The 20,977-nt window shown below is 37.1% G+C and overlaps 1 protein-coding gene across 2 annotated transcripts in view; it reads right to left on the bottom strand.

The window, feature by feature from the left end:
* The window catches only part of TRIO (trio Rho guanine nucleotide exchange factor), a 304,905-nt gene that overhangs the window by 52,353 nt on the left and 231,575 nt on the right, over nt 1-20,977 (bottom strand). The gene's annotated exons all lie outside the window — the stretch shown is intronic.

The raw sequence follows: 20,977 nt of genomic DNA, 5'->3' as shown, positions 1-20,977 counted from the left end.
TTTAGGCTAAGCTGAAACAACATTAACTGACATTGTTAACTTGAAATCCAGAGGTGTTCACTTACACTTTCACCTATTACAATATTTGCAATATTTGTCTCCTTCAGAAGGTCATTAGTAGCCAACAAAATACAAAATATAGTGAACAGTAGTATAATACAATACAGTATCATACAGTATAGTGCAGCATAACATTAGTTTCTGAATTTATATTGTCCCCTGCCCTTCTAGTCTTTAGGAAGGGGAGAAAGACATGGCTATGCCACCATGCTTAGGGGTCTACTACTACTAGTATACCTTTCAAATGGTTATGCAGGTATTTCTTCACTTACAATGGCAATTAGGAGTGGAATTTTTGTGGCTAAGCAATGTGATTGTAAAGTGTGACCGAAGCACTGTACCAAATCCCATGGTCATTAGGAAATAACCATTTCCTGTTGGTTTCCCAATATCAAAATCAGTTAAAGTTGCAAGTCCCAGGCCAAGCAACAGGTAAATGACTCCTGCTAAGAGGGAGTGTTTGTGTCAATTCTGGAATAGTGTGTAAGAAGCATGGTATGAGTTGGGTGAGAGTATGTGCATGAGAGGCACGGCACTGTCTGAGGAGGAATGAAGGTCACAGAAAGTCCACCCAGGTATGCAAGTGGCCGGCATGATATAAATAGTCACAGAGGGGCTGGGGGGGGACTGTGAACAGGTGGGAGAGACTTACTCTAAGAACCTGTAGCCTTCACTCCCGGCTTACCCATTGACTTTCTACGGTAGGGAAACCAACAGGAAAGGTTGCAAATGGCAATCATGTGACTGCAGGGCATTGCAACCATTGTAAGTCCAAACTGGTTGCCAAGCATCCAGATCACAATCACAAAACTATGTGAATACTTGGATGGCCAGAACTCGGGCCATCATGACCAACACTTCTTTAATATCATCGTAACTTTGAACAATTGTTGAATGTTATAGGTTGAGGACTACCAATACTGAATGGAATATACTGTTTTCATTCACCTGTTAACACCCTGCTGTTCTGTTCGGGTCATAGTTTGTAGCGAAGTTTGAGACCCTGTAAAAAATTTTCCCTGCATTTCTGAAACTTGAAATTTCATGACTTTGCATCATTTGAGGGGTTCTTTCGATGAGTTTTTTTTTGGGGGGGGGGGGTTGTTAGATTTTGCTGGGCAAAAAAAGTCACACTTGTATTGTTCCCAGGTCAATTTGACCCGGACTAAAACAGATTTATTTTAGCTACTTAAATTTGGTGTTTTTAAAAACTTTCTTCATTGGAATACTAATTTCAAAATCTCTGAACACAATGAAAGGAAAATTGAAATGAAAAAATTAATGCTTATTTTTTATTTTGTTCATAAAAGCTCCCTCCCCCCATTTTTGTGCAATTTTGTTCATTTTTATCTAGATTAGGCTGCTAGTTCTAACTTTTTAAAAATAACTTTTTGCATTGAATTACTAGTTTAAACATCCCTGATCATAAGAAAAATAGAAATGGAATGAAAAAATTGATGCTTGTTTATTTTGCTCAGAAAAAGCCCCCCCCCCCCCCCCCCCCCCCCGGCTGTGTGCAATAATTTTCAATTTATATATATTGTAGGCTCCAAATTCAAAATGTTATTAAAACTTTTGGCATTGGGTTACTAGTTTGAACATTTCTGAACATAATGAAATGAAAAATGAACTTTAAAAATTGATGCTTATTTGTTTATTTTGCTCAGAAAAGCCCCCCCTCCATGCTTGTGTGCAATTTTTTTCATTTTATATTTTTTTAGGCTCCAAATCCCAAATATTTTTATACCTTTGGCATTGATATACTAAATTGAACATTCCTGATCATAAAAAAAATATAAATGAACTGAAAAAATTGATGCTTATTTGTTTATTTTGCTCAGAAAAGACCATTTACCTCCACCTGGTAGTGTGCAATTATTTTCACTTTATATATAGATTATGCTGAAAACATTTGGAATATCCTTTTGCAAAGTACGTACATGATATCCAGACAACTAATTTTATGAAAGAAATCCATTTTACTAAAAACAAGGATATAATTTTGAATTTACAGCATAATCTATATAAAAAGTGAAAAAATTGTGCACAGCCTGGTGGGCTTTTCTGAGCAAAATAAACAAATAAGCATCAATTTTTTTTCAGTTCAATTTTCATTTGGTTGTGATCAGAAATGTTCAATTTAGTATATCAATGCCCAAGTTATTAAAAATATTTGGAAAGTGAAATTATTGCACACAGCCGGTGGGGGAGTGGCCCTTTTACGAGCAAAATAAACAAATAAGCATCACATTTTTCAGTTCATTTTTCATTTCGTTATGTTCAGAAATGTTCAAACTAGTAATCCAATGCAAAAGATTATTTAAAAAGTTGGAACTGGCAGCCTAATCTAGATAAAAATGAACAAAAATGCACAAAAATGGGGGGGGGGTTTATGAGCAAAATAAAAAAATACGCATTAGTTTTTCATTTCAATTTTCCTTTCATTGTGTTCAGAAATGTTCAAATTAGTATCCCAGCAAAATTTTTTTTCAAAAAAACCAAATTTGAGTAACTAAAATAAACCTTTTTTGTCTGGGTCAAATTGACCCAGGAACAGTACAAGTGTGTCAGTTTCACGAACAGAACAGCAGGGTTTTAACTATGGTTATATTTTGTGCTTAATTTAGTTCTTAATAGGGGTTTAGAATATTTGTTGTTGTTTTTATCATTGTTCCGCTTATTTCTATTGCAAACTGTTCAGTTTCACATATGTGAAATGGATGGGCATACAAATTATGTATCATTGAATATAAGTTTGGAACAATGTGGAAACCACCCAATTACACTGTAAATAAAGTAGGGTAATGACTCCTTGTCTGGACAGGTCCCTGATTTCAGAAGTGGTTTGCCATTGCTTGCTTGCCAAAGCTGTGTGTGTGTTATTGGTCCAAGGTCATCCAGCTGGCTTTGTGCCTAAAGTGGGACTAAAAATTATGGTTTCCTGGTTTCTAACCAGGTGCCTTAACCACAACATTAGACTACCTCCAACTAATCAAAATTTATTTGCCACTCAAATGATTGTATGCACTTTATTTAGAATAAAATCTAAGGAAAATTTGCTGGTCAAGAATGTTATTCCAGAAAAAATGAGAATTACACAGGGGCTAAGTGTAAATGGATCTCAAGCCTTATGAGGTGTGTTCACTTTGCTTTCTGAATGTCTTGTATAGTTTTACAATTGTCAATTTTCTGAATTTTTCACATTGCTGGTGAGGATGTATGATTTATGATTTATTTTAAATAAATGCACTGTTTGCATGCTTCAATGAATCAGCTTTCAACAATGATTCATTGCTGTGAACCAGCTGACTATAATGAACAAAGTAAGGGATTAAAAACCAAATGAATAAAATTATTTCTAAGGCAATTCTGTGTAGTCTACCACATTTTTTCTTAGGGCATTTCAGAGATTGAAGAAACCCATTAATTTAGTTCTTTCTAGCCATTCTTTTTATGAAATCCTACATATAATCTATAAGTTACATATAGAACAGAACAGAACCGAATAGCAGAGTTGGAAGGGACCTTGGAGATCTTCTAGTCCAACCCCCTGCTTAGACAGGAAACTCTACACTAGTTCAGACAAATGGTTATCCAACATCTTCTTTAAAACTTCCAGTGTTGGGGCTTTCACAACTTCTGGAGGAAAGCCGTTCTACTTGTCAGAAAATTTCTCCTTAGTTCTAAGTTTTCTTCTCTCCTTGATTAATTTCCATCCATTGTTCTAACCTCAGGTGCTTTGGAGAAGAGTTTGACTTCCTCTTCTTTGTGTCAACCCCTGAGATATTGGAACACTGCTATCATGTCTCCTCTAGTCTTTCTTTTCATTAAACTAGACATACTGTTTAATGAAAAGTTCCTGCAACCATACTTCATATACAGTAGTACCTCATCTTACGAACGTCTCTTCTAACGAACTTTTCAAGATACGAACCCGGTGTTTAAGATTTTTTTGCCTCTTCTTCAGAACTATTTTCACCTTACGAACCCAAGCAGCTGCTGCTGGGATGAAGGGGTTTCTTTTTTTCCCCTTTTTTGAAGAAAGAAAAGGGAGGGGCTGCTTGGAGTAGGAAACATTTTACAGAGAACAACGTGCTTGCAAAGGAACTGAAAGGGTGTCTTTTTAAGAAAGAAAAGGGAGGAGGGAGGGGCAGCTTGGGGGAGGAAAAATTTTGCAGAGAACAAGGTGCATGCAAAGGAACTAAAACTATACCTGTGCATTTTGTTTTTCTTGCCTATTGCAAAGGCAATAGAAAAGTAAACATCACCAAGCATTCAGGAAATTGTTTTCATTAGACCAATCAAGGTCTATGGAAAAGGACAAATAAAATGAAGTACATATTGATAAATTATGTAAATTCAGAAGCAGAACAAGCCATACACTCCCCCCCCCCAAAAAAAGCAAAAGATTGTTTAAAAACTATAAAATGAGTAAACTATAAATACGTCAACTGATTGAACTGGTACTTTGCATTCAGTAACATATGATTAGGTATATATACAGTAGTATATATCGGCGCCTGAAGCTAAAGAAGAGATAGACTCATTTTACTGCTTATTAGCTTTTCATGGATGCTTTCAGCCATAGTAATATATTATATTAACTGGATTTTTGCCTAATTCTGACATGTAGCATATCTACAAACCAGATTCTACATGACTAACAATCATACTGCATTGTGTAGCCCTGAAGGCAGATATTTTATATACTAGATCAAAACACCTGCATGCATTTATAAAATCTATGAATCATCTTTTCTGTTGGCCCAAGATTGGCCTGATGCTGCAGCCTATCTATAAGGCAGGGATCTACAACCACAAGGAGAAAACAGAAAGGCTGTATTATGCATCATAGAAGACTACCTCAGGTTTGCTATCAAAAATAAATTCAATAGGTGCTGTTCAATCAACTACTATGGTAGATGGAACACATTGTTTATGTTTAGGGCAATGTTTAAAAAAACTATAACTTTAAAACCAAAGAAGTGTTAATGTGCATGAATATATTCAACAGTTAGAGTCATTATGTAATTTCTTAATTCCACTGGCTAGAAGCCACTCAAATTACAAAGGAAAGGAGGTAACTGACTCATGTTGCTACCTGCATGACATTTTTCATTATTCTGCACCCAGGATAGGAAAGTACTGGCTTTTTACTAATCTTAATCACAATAATTGCATATGATATTTGCCAATGTTTGCCAAATGGCAGAGAGAAACTCATCTATACAAGATAACATGCTGCCAAGTTACTGCCATACTCTCTAGAAATAAGCACGAGTTCCTAGTGTAAATCCATATCCCTACAGGAAATCTGAATCTATTTCTCCTACAGGAATTGCTTCTTAAATGAATGACAATATATATTGCTCATGTTACTTATGAACTGGCTCTCCTTATTACAGAAACAGGCATTGTCGTAAATGACACAGTTAATAATCTCCAATCTAAGTCTTGCTCCAGATGGAAAGTGAAGTTTAGGATTTGTATGTTTGACAGGAGTTTTCTTCCAACTAAATACTTCCTTTGGCTTGTTTAGTTTTAATGTGCCAAGAATTCAATGTTTTAACTAATAAATTATTACAGTGTATGGAGTAGAATGTACTTTAATGATACACTTTAATCAAAAACAATCTTCAGTAAGAAGGAAAATCAGAGACATTATACAACTCTCTCCCCTTTCAACGAGGAAGAAACTGAGAAGGGAGGGATTTGCATGATTTCCCCTGATTTGATTCTCAATCTGATTAAATTCCTTCCAGAAATAATGAATAAAAAAGCTACTTTTTCTGATTATATGTAATCACTTTTGTACAAATGTCTCTCCATCAGACAACAATATGTTGGTCAACCTTGCTTAAATTGCATAGTAAAGAGATGCGGCTACAGAACAATATACTACTACAGTGTAAAGTCTGGAATGCTGCAACAGATTTATGTATAATGGTGGGGGAACCGGATAGAACTGATTTCTTTCTTGGGTGTTCACTGGGCTCTGAAAAGAGTTAAATGTGCTTTCAAAAAGTTTCATTTTGCTGTGTCATGTTCTCTTTCTCAAATTGCAGAGTAAAACTATTTTTGCCAATGTATGGACCCTGCTCAGTGAATTAGATTGTTTAGAGTACTAGGTATGAACTCTCTCTGCAAGGGGGACATACAAATCACTAGAAAAAGGAGAATGCAAATTGTCAGAAACTTTCATTAGCTCAAAGCAACAATATTCCTTTCTCTCCTGCATGCTCTATGTTTGATCAACACTGAGTCAAAAAATTATTCATTTTTAAAAATATTTATTTTAGGAGCAGGTTCTACTTTTTTCTTTTGTAACTTCCAACAATCTGAAACAAGGCATAAATTTTATTAGACTATTTCTACCAAACTGGTAGATTTGTTGGAGACAATGTTCTTCTTTTATTTTGTCATCTGCAAAGCTTCTTTAGTTCTCTTTCACTTATTAATTGTTACATTAGGGACAAATAATTAAGACTCTGGGAAACAACCCCCCCCCCCCCTAATTTACTATGAAATAGTACTTTGAATTTTTCCCCCACACTGGGATTTCCCTTAGTCTCAGAATTGTTAGCCTATATAAATATTAAGACATTTTAACTTATAATGTCTAAAACCAGGGGTGGGCTGCTTCCCAGACCGGGGGGGGAGGGGCACAGTGTGGTAGCAAGAGCACCCAATTTGCACTAAAATTGCACACTTAGGTTTTGTGTTTTTTTTTAAAACAAAATCACGTTTCTTACATGATATTTTAGCTTAAACTTCCTGTTTATAAAATGTGCACAAAAGAGCTCTTGAGAGAAGGTAGAAAGGAAACATGGGCCTGCAGTATATTAACCTCAGACATGCCTTCCTACAGTCCCAGATGTGCTCCATTCCAGGAGAGATTTTGCAGTCATTGTTCTGGCCGACTCTGGTGAGGTCTACAGAAACACATTTAACAACTTCCATCTGTGCCAGAAAAGCTAAGGCTATATGCTTCTTTAGGAGCTGGCTGAAATCCAAGAGTTACAACACTCTGTCAGCTAGACTGGTTACTTTATTGCATTCCAGTCTTCACCCTCTTTTCCTGAATGGCCTTTCCCAGGGATCCCTCTTTAGCAATACTATCTTTAAATATGAATGGTGTGATACTACTGTATATACATACACATGAGAGAATATTAAATACAGGGAGAAAAGAGGCATGTTCCATTTAATCCATAATATTTATCTGAAATGTAGTTAGAATCAATTATGCCAATAAATAACAGAGATGGAAGTATCCCACTATGGTCTAACATGCAAACCAAAGGTGTAGGAAGTGCCATGGACAAGGATGTACATAGTCCAGAAAATAATGGCAACAGAAGCAGAAAATCTAGACTGTGGGAAGTAGATAAGCTGAATCTGTGGTGCTAGTTCCCAGAAATACAGTCACGTAATAAAATCTTGTTTTGTGAAAGAAGGTAGCATTCCTTTCATTGGAAAGTATGAGACTTCCAGATCTTGCTTGAATGTGCAAAAATGAAGCTCAGACCCATCAAAACTTGTAAAAGTGAAGGTTAAGTGAAAACTCCTCACATCTGTTTTACCCCACTGTCTGAATTACAACTGGGGAAAATGTTGCAGGCCCAATTGTCAAAAATATTCACAGCAAAAGTCTAATGATCAATGATAACTAATTGTTGGAGGAAATATGGGAATACCAATAGCAATTAGACTTATATACTGCTTCACGGTGATACACAGCACTTAGCAGAATTAGTTAGCAGAATTAGCTTGCACTACTGCATTCTCACCACTGCACCAACATAGCTCAGAAAAGTCAGTTTTGCATTCTTAATTATCCTGTCTTCTTTCTTAGTTTTTTTTTTTTTAAACACTTTATATTTCTTATTGACTTCCCATCTCTCAGTGAGACATGTATATGATCTGTTCCTAGCAGGATACTTAAATTAAATTAATTACATTAATGAATCATTAAATGATTAATTTAAAGTAATCTAAGCAGTAATGCAATGTTAATCTGTATTAACATTTAATTGCTGACCTGACACAATTCTATCTATTTTGTTCAATGTATTGTAAATCGGTTTTTCTTTTCTATGAAGCTAGACTCTAAGTTAGTAGCATTTATACCTATATTTTGGGTTTTTCTGCTATTCATTTTCTTCAGCCACCAATATTTGCATTGGATAATTAGTTGTAGTTTCTCTTCTTGATTATTTCTACCCCATCATTATCTGGGAGGTATTCTCCATAACAACATTTATTTATTTGTTTGTTTGTTTGTTTGTTCTTGAGATTTATAGGCCGTTTAACTCCTCACGGACTCTAGGTGAACAGCAATATAAGCACAATAAAATAATTTTTAAAAACCCTTAATATTAAGACATTCATATTCATTCAACTGTGACAAGATGGGACCGTTCACTGGCTCCAGGCTTGCCGGCAAAGCCATGTTATCATGGCCTTTCAGCTCTTTTTATGTATTTATTTTAACTATATATAATATTATTTATTAAATATATATCCCATCTTCCTCAAGAATTTGAGATAACATACAGTATATAATAGTCCTCCAATATTTTCTCATAACAAGAAGGAATTTAAATCTGGTTTAGCATCTTATTCACTATATTTCACTAGTTTCCAACTTACTGTCTCTAGGACACTCAAGGCATGAAACAATTAAAACATTGATAAGAACAGTTTAATAGGTTTTAGATTAATCCATATATCCTAAAGATGAGGGAATCTTATTTCTTCCTGAAAGTTAAAAAAATTGCATTTTTAGGGAACCCTATTCAATATTGGTAGCAACACTGGAGAGGATCCTCTCCCATGTTATTGACAAATGGGTATTAGAAAAGGATACATTCTTCAATAGGGTATGGGTTGCTCTGTTGACCAATATCCAAGAATTCACACTGAGATAGGCAGACCCTATGCTAACTAAGATTTTAAAGGCCAGCATCATCATTTAAAATTGAGGCTAGAAAACAAATAATGCAGGACAAAAGTTTCAGTATAGTATGCTTCAATATTATGCTTTCATTAACAGCCTAGAATCTAGGCCCTAGAGGCACTATTTTGCCAATACTGAAATTCTGAATACTTGCCTTTTGTAATAGCCAGCTCAGGATGTAACCAAGCCATGGGAGATACCATCAAATCCAACAGCATAAGAATGATCACTGCTGGTGACTTAGAAATAACTGCAACTGTCCACAGCAAAATATGACACCAAAATGACATCACACCCCTTGTAATTTCTTCATACAAATATCACTATTTTATATCATCCTGGTGTCTGATGTAAGCTGATGTGGTGACGTAGTTATAGATACACTATTTCCCCCCTTGCTCACCCCACCTTTGAGTATGCTCATGTTTCCTGGGAATCAAAGATAAGCAAGAATAAAAAATAGGGACTTATTTTTTAGTCCCAGACTAATCTACTCTTTTAGAAGAAATATATACAGTAGTCCCTCACCTATCGCTGGTGTTACGTTCCAGACCCGGCCGCGATAGGTGAAATCCGCGATGGGGAATTTGTCGACTGATAGTAACTTATTTAAGTATTTATATTGTAATTGTTTGGTAAGTTTTCATTGTTTTAAGTGTTTATAAACCCTTCCCACACAGTATTTATTTTAGATACAGTAATTAAATACAGTATTTACAATTTTAGATATTTTTTTTTTTTAAAAACCTGCCGATCAAGTTCGGCGGGCTGTTTAAATCTGCCGATCGACTTCCTCAGAAACCCGCGAACCAGCGAAGATCCGAGAATGATTTTTCTCATTAATATTTCTTGAAAACCCGCGATGAAGTGAAGCCGCAGTAGGTGAAGCGCGGTATAGCGAGGGACTACTGTACCAAATTCAAAGGTCTGGTTTCTCTATCCAATATCCTGGTAGAAGTGTTGCATAAAAGGGAAACCAATAACTTCCTATTACATATGGGAACAATGAAGACTGAACTAAGCATAATTCAACACCACAGAATAGCAATGCAAATACGTTTTAATTAGGCTTGACTGGAATAACCCTAGGATTTTCTCCACTTCCATTCAAGTGGTCATTCCTTTGGTAGACTTGGATCTGCAAAATGAAAGAGGACACTGAGAAATGGCAGAGTCTACTACCCAGGCTACTTCCACATTTTGGAATAAGATTTTGTGTTGACTGCAAAGGAGGTAAGAGAATCCTAAACGGCATTTGAGAATCTAGTTTAAAATCAGAGTGGCATATAACACAATAAACATTCCCCTTATTTTTAAAAAATAAGTTAGAGCATTATAAAAAATATTACATTACTACATTATGGCCAAAAGTTTTGTCTCAACATATAAGTATCCTCAAATTGTGATTTAGTAATTCTAAATATTTGGTGGGTGGGTGGGGTGTATTTCAAGACTGTCTTATTTTCATTGAGAGTAATGGATCAAGAAAGATCACATCTTCCTAATTATAATCTCCCTGTATTTAAAAAGAAATAGACACTTTATAAACTCAAAGCCATAGGAATATTTAATAGATGTAAATGTGTGAGGATTTAATAGATATTGCAATAGATCAAGTTCAGGGCAGAATAAGATTGATTTGCACAAGCCCCAGGGAACAATAAACTTATTGGAAGGTGACTCAACACTCTTTGTAATGTCATTGGAATGAGATGTTTGCTAGCCATGTTTAACTGGAGGCATAAGGGATGCCTCAGAAGAGCTCTTTGAATTTCTCTCCACTCTAAAATTTGCAGTATCTGCATATTTTGATAATTCAAGAATTCAAAAATACAGTAAATGTGAGTATTTTGTAATTACTAATTTTATATTTTTTCAATACACTTGGTATATAGAGTATATTAAAAGAAAGGAGAGATATTGTTGCATTAAAGAAATGTCTTTTAAAAAAACTGGCATTTTCCTCTTTTAGTCACCTCATAAATCCAGCAATTTATAAAAATTTATGTCAAATAAGATGCACTTAATTCCTGTTGCCTATGATGAGTGGAAGCATACATTGAGACTAAGATGGCAAGAACATAATTTATAAAAATGTGATATTTTACCTCTTATCATATCTATCATACTAATATTACAGGCTGAAGCATCTGAGAAATATTTTTGCAATTAATATTTCCTGGAATATATCAAATATTCATCAAGAAACTATCATACTTTTCAGAAGGCAGAAGTAAAATTTTCATGAATGAATAACAATAAAAAGTTTCCTGCTGTTTACCTATCACTTCAGTCTTCAGCATAACACTTGTCTGAAATACTAATATACCCATGAATAAGTAAATACTTCTAACTAAGATATATAGACACTGATATGTTTATAATGAAATTCTGAACTCAATCAGCTGCTGCAGTTATTTAGAGCAGTGTTTCCCAACCTTGGCAACTTGAAGATATTTGGACTTCAACTCCCAGAATTCCCCAGCCAGCGAAGTTGCCAAGGTTGGGAAACACTGATTTAGAGTGACTGAACCTCTGAGAGTTTATGCCCAGGGTTGGGATGCACATGTTACATTAGTGTACTTTAAATTTTTAGAATGTTGAGATTGTTTATTACCATCAATATATGCCAAAAAATACAAATTTATCTGGACATATTTTAATCAAACAGTATGAGAATGAAAACATAAATTGAAAGGCTTTATCAAAAGGTGTTTCAGCTTTTATGCACTGGCAGGATTAAAATGTACTCCAGCATTTCACAAACTATGTTAAAGGTACATTTATAAAGGTTTTATTATTATTACCTGACAAGATAATAAAATCACAATGTTATTTAATATAGTTCTATTCAAATTCATTATTTTTATGCAGGAAAGTGGAAAATGCATATCCATTCATCAATACCCTGCCCGTCCATGATATCTTTATGGAAAAAACTAAAACAATCAAAACTACTAAGAACAAAATGTACAACTTTCTGTACCTATCTGATATAAAATGCACAATGAAGGAAATCAAATAATAGTTTTTACTATCTAACCTGATGTGATATATTTTCTATAAGATAATTAACTGAGCACAGATATTTTAATAAATTACATTTTTAATTTAGTTTTGATTTGGTTACACATAAATATAATTAGGCAACTTAAGATACGTTATACCAGTGCTAGTCTTCCCATTTCTGAGATGCATTTTCCTTTTAAAACTTACTACAAAAGAATCAGCCCTTCATCAATTTCCCAGAATCTACTGGAAATACATTTGGATCTACTTGGAAGCCCTGATTTATTCATTTACATGCACTGCTTCTGCAATGGGAAAATATCACTAAGACATAGAAACATGCATCCCGGCTTTCAAGAAATTTTGAATATCATTTATACCTAAATCCAGGATCCAGTATTTGCAGTTGTCAGACTGTCCATTTCCACAGTATGGAGAATGATGAGATTGTAGAGTGTCAGTTCTATCTGACATGGTAAATTGTAACGGCTGTAAAATCCTTACACCACTGCTGTACTTTTCTGAAGAGAATTTCTACACAAAGACTATGCTGGTGTTCTGTTCCTCTCCACTCTAAGTACTCCTTGGCCAGGAGGTGGGGTAGAGAATGCATTTAAGCTTTCAGCTCTTGTAAATTCCCTTGTCTTCAGCAGAGCTACTCCCTTCAGGGGATGCTATCCTCTGACTCACTCCCCAGCACAACTCCAGATTTCAAACTCACTCTTGGGATCAGCCAGATGTGATACCGTAACTAGCCTAACTGAAGTTCAAGGAAATTCCTCATTACATTGCAGAGTTAACTTTCAAACATTTCTTAGCTTTGGAAAAAAAGCAAACACTTATATAGCAATCATCAAAGAAATAATAATGTTATTAAAGTACAAACAGGCCATATCAAATAGATAAGAACTGGAGATTATAAGAAAGTAACAAGTTAGTACTTATCAGTCTTTTAAATTCGAACAGCAGAACAAACTAAAAAATGAAATTATCAGAGAAAAGATCTGGAGAAAGCTATGCAGAAAAAGCACATATCTGGAGCACTTATTTCTTTGGGAGGACAGGAATACAGGAATGATATACTAAAAATCTAAGAGCTGATCCACTGTATACTATTCAGTAAGATCTAACTCACTGTTTAACGAAAAAGAGTCAATTTTTTTGATGTAATTGACACAGCCACATTGCTCCAGCATTATGAACCCAATTTTTAAATTTGCATTGGCTTGCATTGGATTTTAAGGTATGAGGGTTAAGTGTATGCAGAAGCTACTACAAGTAATTCTCAACTTACAATCTCAATTGAGCTCAAATTTTGTTGTTGTTAAGTTGTTAAGGAAACTTTGTCCCATTTTATGACCTTTCTTGCCATAGTATTTGAGTGAATCACTGCAGTTGTTTAGTTAGTGATATTTGGCTTCCCCATTGACTTTGAAGGTCCCAAAAGGTGACCCTGGAACATTGCTACCATCATAAATGAGTCAGTTGCCAAGTATCTGAATTTTGATCATGTAACCATGGGGATGCTGCAATGGTCATAAGTGTGAAAAGCATTCATAAATCACTTTTTTCAGTGCTATTGTAACTCTGAACAGTCAGTAATGAATTGTTGTAAGTCAAAGACTACTTATATTGAGAGCACTACAGAGACACAAATAATTTAGTTATAAGTTTATGGCTTGAAACAGAATACTGAAGAATCAGCTTTAATGATATACAATTCAATTTTTGATGTAAAAATTGGAGCTCCGGGAGTTGAAACGCCAGAAGAGACGTCTAGAGAAGCGATGGAGGAAGAGTAGGTCTGAATCTGATCGAACACTTGTAAGAGCTTTTATTAAGACTTACAAAGTGGCGCTCAAGGCGGCAAGATGCGGGTATCATGTCGCCTTGATTGCATCAGCGGAATCCCGCCCGGCCGCTCTGTTTAGGGTGACCCGCTCCCTTCTTAATCAGGGGGGAGTTGGGGAGTCCTTACAGAGCAGTGCCGAGGATTTTAACACGTTTTTTGCTGATAAAATCGCTCAGATCCGGGCCGACCTCGACTCCAATTGGAAAACAGAGTCGACTGACAACGAGTCAGTCGAGGTGACTGGGGCCCGTACTTGTCCACCTGTCTGGGAAGAGTTTGATCTGGTGACACCTGCTGAACTGGACAAGGCCATTGGAGCTGTGAGTTCTGCCACCTGTTTACTGGATCCGTGTCCCTCCTGGCTGGTCTCGGCCAGCAGGGAGGTGACACGGAGCTGGGTCCAGGAGATTGTCAACGCTTCCTTGGGGAGGGGATTCTTTCCAACACCCTATAAAGAAGCGCTCGTGCGCCCCCTCCTCAAGAAGCCTTCCCTGGACCCAGCCGTACTTAATAACTATCGTCCAGTCTCCAACCTTCCCTTTATGGGGAAGGTTGTTGAGAAGGTGGTGGCACTCCAGCTCCAACGGTCCTTGGAAGAAGCCGATTATCTAGGTCCCCAGCAGTCGGGTTTCAGGCCCGGTTACAGCACGGAAACTGCTTTGGTAGCATTGATGGATGATCTCTGGTGGGCCCGGGACAGGGGTTTATCCTCTGTCCTGGTGCTCCTTGACCTCTCAGCGGCTTTCGATACCATCGACCATGGTAACCTTCTGCACCGGCTGGAGGGGTTGGGGGTAGGAGGCACTGTTCTCCAGTGGTTCTCCTCCTACCTCTCCGGTCGGTCGCAGTCGGTGTTAGAGGGGGGTCAGAGGTCGACCCCAAGGTCTCTCCCTTGTGGGGTGCCTCAGGGGTCGGTCCTCTCCCCCCTGCTATTTAATATCTACATGAAACCGCTGGGTGAGATCATCCAAGGGCATGGGGTAAGGTATCATCAGTACGCTAATGATACCCAGCTTTACATCTCCACCCCATGTCCAGTCAACGAAGCAGTGGAAGTGATGTGCCGGTGTCTGGAGGCTGTTGGGGCCTGGATGGGTGTCAACAGACTCAAATTCAACCCGGATAAGACGGAGTGGCTGTGGGTTTTGCCTCCCAAGGACAATCCCATCTGTCCGTCCCTCACCCTGGGGGGGAATTATTGACCCCCTTGGAGAGGGTCCGCAACTTGGGTGTCCTCCTCGATCCACAGCTCACATTAGAGAACCATCTTTCAGCTGTGGCGAGGGGGGCGTTTGCCCAGGTTCGCCTGGTGCACCAGTTGCAGCCCTATCTGGACCGGGACTCACTGCTCACAGTCACTCATGCCCTCATCACCTCGAGGTTCGACTACTGTAATGCTCTCTACATGGGGCTACCTTTCAAAAGTGTTCGGAAACTTCAGATCGTGCAGAATGCAGCTGCGAGAGCAGTCATGAGCTTACCTAGGTATGCCCATGTTTCACCAACACTCCGCAGTCTGCATTGGTTGCCGATCAATTTCCGGCCACAATTCAAAGTGTTGGTTATGACCTTTAAAGCCCTTCATGGCACTGGACCAGAATATCTCCGAGACCGCCTTCTGCCGCATGAATCCCAGCAACCGATTAGGTCCCACAGAGTGGGCCTTCTCCGGGTCCCGTCAACTAAACAATGTCGGTTGGCGGGCCCCAGGGAAAGAGCCTTCTCTGTGGCGGCCCCGACTCTCTGGAACCAACTCCCCCCAGAGATTAGAACTGGCCCTACTCTCCTTGCCTTTTGTAAGCTCCTTAAAACCCACCTTTGTCGTCAGGCATGGGGGAACTGAGACATCTCCCCCGGGCATATACAATTTATGTATGGTATGTTTGTGTGTATGTTTGCTTAGTAAATGGGGTTTTTTAAATATTTTAAACTATAATTTAGATTTGTCATGAATTGTTGTATTCTGTTGTGAGCCGCCCCGAGTCTGCGGAGAGGGGCAGCATACAAATACAAATACAAATACAAATACAAATACAAATACAAATAAATAAATAAATAAATAAATAAATAAATAAATAAATAAATAAATAAATAAATAAATAAATAAATAAATAAATAAATAAATTCATGTATATAGTCTATACACAGGTGAAACTCGAAAAATTAGAATATCATGCAAAAGTTCATTTATTTCAGTAATGCAACTTAAAAGGTGAATCGTAATATATGAGGGAGACTCATTACATGCAAGGCAAGATAGTTCAAGCTGTGATTTGTCATAATTGTGATGATTATGAGGTACAGCTCATGAAAACCCCAAATCCATCATCTCAGAAAATTAGAATATTACTGGCGATCAATAAAACAAGGATTGTACATAGAACAATATCGAACCTCTGAAAAGTATAAGCATGCATATGTACTCAATGCTTGGTTTGGGACCCTTTTGCAGCAATTATTGCCTCAATGTGGCGTGGCATGGGAACTATCAGCCTGTGGCACTGCTGAGGTATTATGGAGGACAAGGATGCTTCAATAATGGCCTTCAGCTCTTCTGCACTGTTTGGTCTCATGTCTCTCATCTTTCTCTTGGCAATGCCCCATAGTTCTTTATGAAGTTCAGGACAGGTGAGTTTGCTGGCCAATCAAGCAAAGTAATCCCATGGTCAATGAACCAGATTTTGGTGCTTTTGACAGTGTGAGCAGGTGCCAAGACCTGCTGGAAAACTGAAGTCAGCATCCCCATAAAGCTTGTCTGCAGAAGGAAGCATGAAGTGCTCCAAAATCTTGTAGAAGACAGCTGTGTTGATCCTGGACTTAATGAAGCACAGTGGACCAACACCAGCAGATGGCATGGCTCCCCAAATCAACACAAACTGTGTAAACTTCACACTGGACTTTAAGCATCTTGCTGTGTGTGCCTCTCCATTCTTCCTCCATGCTCTAGGTCCTTGGTTTCCAAATGAGATGCAAAGGTTTCCACGGTCAATTACTCCACTGAGGCAGTAATTGCTCCAAAAAGATCCCAAACCAAGTACTGAATACATATACATGCTTATACTTTTCAGAGGTCCGATATTGTTCTATGTACAATCCTTGTTTTATTCATTGCATGTAATATTCTAATTTTCTGAGATGGCGGATTTGGGGTTTTCATGAGGTGTACCCCATAATCATCACAATTATGACAAATCATGGCTTGAACTATCTTGCCTTGCATGTAATGAGTCTCCCTCATATATTATATTTCACCTTTTAAGTTGCATTACTGAAATAAATGAACCTTTACACGATATTCTAATTTTTTGAGTTTCACCTATACACAAAGAGAACTGCAGCAGAAAATATTTTAGGTAAAAGGACTGGTTGAGCAATGAGCAATGCACGAATAAGGCAGTTACAAGATCTCCTTATAAATTTCCCATGCCCTAACAAAATTGCCTTTTAATATATTTACACCAAAAGGCAGACATGCTTCCCCCAAAAGCTTCTTGGAGTCCATGTATAAAGATGGTAAGTGAAGAAAAAGTAACATTGAGATCATTTTATGGCTTTGTCCACATCAGGGTATTTCAGACTGGTTTCAACAGATCCTTTGGAATATATATTTCTTATTTCTATCTATTAAGATAATTACTCTATTCCTATTCTTTGTTTTCTGGTTTTTTAAAAATACATAGTTAGCAATCCACAAAAAGGCAGAATCGGCAATTACTCAGGTACTTTGATGAAAAACTATGCCAATTTTTTTGAAAATCCAATATATTAGATCACCCATGTGTCTGTTAATACTCTCAGAATTTTAGAAGACTGACGAGATCTGCCTCTGGGACAGCTACAGGTTTTTTTTCTTCACAAAACACATCCTTTGGTTTGTTTAATTTTATAATTCCAATTTGCTTGGAAAAGATATTAATTTTATTGGCCTATAGTTTCCTAGAACTCCCTTAGATTTGTTTTTTAAAACTAGCGATGGTTGGCTATCATCTAATCCTCTGGCACTGAGCTTATTTGTAGGACAAGTTAAATACCGTATTTTGCTAAGAGTCATATTTAGCATTTAGATTTAGATTTATATACCGCTTCATAGTGCTTTACAGCCCTCTCTAAGCGGTTTACGGAGAGTAAGCATATTGACCCCAACAATCGGGGTCCTCATTTTACCTACCTTGGAAGGATGGAAGACCCAAGTCAACCTTAAGTCTACTCAGATTCGATCTGCCAAACTGCTGGCAGCTGGTGATTAGCTCAAGTAGCTTGCAGTACTACACTCTAACCACTGCACCACGGATGCTCTTGAGTTAATAATCATTGGTAGATGCAACCAGGATTTAGTTGCATGACAAGAGCCATGATGACGTTAAAATATAGTATTAAAGGCTAAGTCTGCCCACTACCAGGAGTTCAATTCTGACTGGCTCATTCCACTTTCCATCCTTCCGAGGTTGGTAATGAGGACCCAGATTGTTGAGAGACAAGATGCTGATTCTATAAACTGCTTAGAGAGGGCTGTAAAGCACTAAAAACTGCTATTGCTATTAATTATTTATTGTTAGTCTTACAAGATGTCCTAAGGTGTCAAATTTAGTTGCATCAAAAGTTATATCCATTGTTCTTCAAATTAGGTTTTCTACTTATCAAAGGAAAGATTCCTTAGGTAAAATTGAAGAAGCTTCTTGGGTGAGAAGCAAAACATATTCTAGGAAAAACAAAGTCCAGTTGCCTCTTGAAAAAAGCACCTTTGAGACAACCATGACCTTAATGACTGAGAATCTCTGTAGACATTTAGCTTTACTGATTCCTGGATTTCCTCAATTTTCTGAATTTGGATAATAACTGCCAACACTGGAATATATTTTAGTAGAACTTCAATTATTACAGTTTTAGGTAACTTTCAAGGACCATGAAAACATGGTTTTCACATTTATTTTCTGCTTCTATTTCAATAGTACACTCATTCTAGCTATTAATGCTATATGTGCACATCTCTTTCCTGATGAGGAATGGGTCTATGACAATTCACCATAGCCAACTTGCCAACTTGTTACCAACACAAAGGTTGTGCTGTTTGCTGTGGGACAACAGGCAAGTTGCTGGGGAACAAGAATTACACTAATATTAAAGAAATAGTAGAATAGATTCATTAAAAAAAGGATGAAAAACAAGGGGGAAAATGAAATGTGAATGACAAAAAAAATAATTAAATTGAATTGTTAAATTATCCTGTGGCAAATTGTTCCACAATGAATTGGACGTGGCAAGTTGGCTCAAGTGAGTTGTCCCATTCCACAGAAGACAATGCATTCCCAAAGAAGCAAAGACTATAACCCAAAAGGGTTGTAAAATGAATGTCTTTAGTCTATTTAACTTATCTAATCTTCCCAACATAAGCTTAAGCTTTTTAATTTTTTAAAATACTAAAATATTTCTCTGATTAAAGCATGAAGTAACACAGTAAAAACATAATTATATATCCATGACTGCAGAAATCTGGAGTGTTCTATATATTTTTCAATAAAAATGAAAGATAACTTTTGCTTAGATATACTAATGCTATAGTTTAAACAAGTTATCTTCCTATTTTTTTCTACTATATAATCAACGGTCATTTCAAGGAAGATGCAACGTGAATTATCATGCCAAATTTCTCAGCTTTAAAGGCCACCCAATCCCAGAAGAGAAATGTCGAATATCTAGCTGCAATACAAAGATTGTGTTTACATAAATTGCCAGGAATTTTATTTATGATACTGTTCTTCTCTAAGGAACAAAAGAGGGTGTTCTTGGTTGTGAACTCACCAGCAAAGAATTATTATAGCCAGCCAGTTTGATCCTTTTCTCCACTTTTGTCTTAACTATAGTAAGCAAAAAACAACACACACACACACCGAAAACACCCAACCCTGTGTAGTCTCATTAAGAAAAGAGCCTTACAAATCATTTCAGAATCAATGCTATATCAATAAACACAAAATGACATTAAGAAAAATTCTTGTCCTTACTATACAATGTATTACAGCTCCAGTATTACCAGCTGCATTGAGTAGGTTTTAACATCTTTAGTTACCAACATAAAGATTTTGCTGTTTGCTGTAATTTGCATGACTTTTCCTGCAAGATAAAAATTAGCTAGCTTGCAAGAACTGAATGTTTAGGAGATAAAATCTTTTGGAAAGCATTAAAAGTATTATTTCACTTTGCTTTCCAGCTTTTCAAATAATAATAGTACTTTTTATATGCTGAAAGTTACTCTCTTTGCCTGCAAACTATCTAAAGGCCATCCCCCCACCAGTGAAGAATAACATAAATGTTATTGTTATTGTCATCCCCTCCCCCAGATACAATCAATTTCTACCTTTTTTCCCCCTTTATTGTCTAATAAATATCTAATAAATGGGGATGGGGGGGCTCAGCAATCGCTGGGCCCTCAGCTACTGCGTGGGCTGAAGGAAGACGCCGCTGCGTTCCCACACACACACACACACACACACAAACTGTCCCTATCCTGGCATTCTAAGGCGTGAATGGGGATGGGGGGGGGCACAGCAATCACCGTGAATATTTTGCCTATTCATCTTTCATGGTTTTCCTGGATTTTCCTTCGTTATCTGCGATATAGCGGCCATAAGCCCCCTTTGAAAAAACCTGTGAAGTAGCAAATCCACAAAAGATGAACCGCGAAGTAGCGAGGGATTACTGTATAGGTTGGAAACAGAGCAGAGGTTGCAGCTTCTAATGAAGCACCAACCAGGTATGTATATATATTATTTCTGACGGTTCTATATCATTTCCTTAGGCAGCCAAATATTCTCAAGTACAGGAAGCTATAAATCTTGACTTAATTTAAAAAGCTAGCATTATCTGTGGTGACCACTGAAATTGTCTACTCAGACACTTTTGTATATATCAAAACATTAAGGGGGAAATCTGTTTTTCATATGCAGTTAGCTTTTACAGGAAAGCAGAATGCATCTCATTCTTGCCACTTTTGCCTTTTTCAATGGTAGGGCAAACTGAGAGAATGGGGCCCTCCTATCATTGTGAACTCCCAGAGTCTTGTTTAACAAATCTGCTAAAAAAATAATCATGTTACACTT

The sequence above is a fragment of the Erythrolamprus reginae genome, chromosome 3 (genome assembly GCF_031021105.1).
Source record: "Erythrolamprus reginae isolate rEryReg1 chromosome 3, rEryReg1.hap1, whole genome shotgun sequence".
NCBI classification, from domain to species: Eukaryota; Metazoa; Chordata; class Lepidosauria; order Squamata; family Dipsadidae; genus Erythrolamprus; species Erythrolamprus reginae.
Note: the sequence above shows the minus strand (reverse complement) of the source record. Positions and strands in the feature narration are given on the sequence as shown.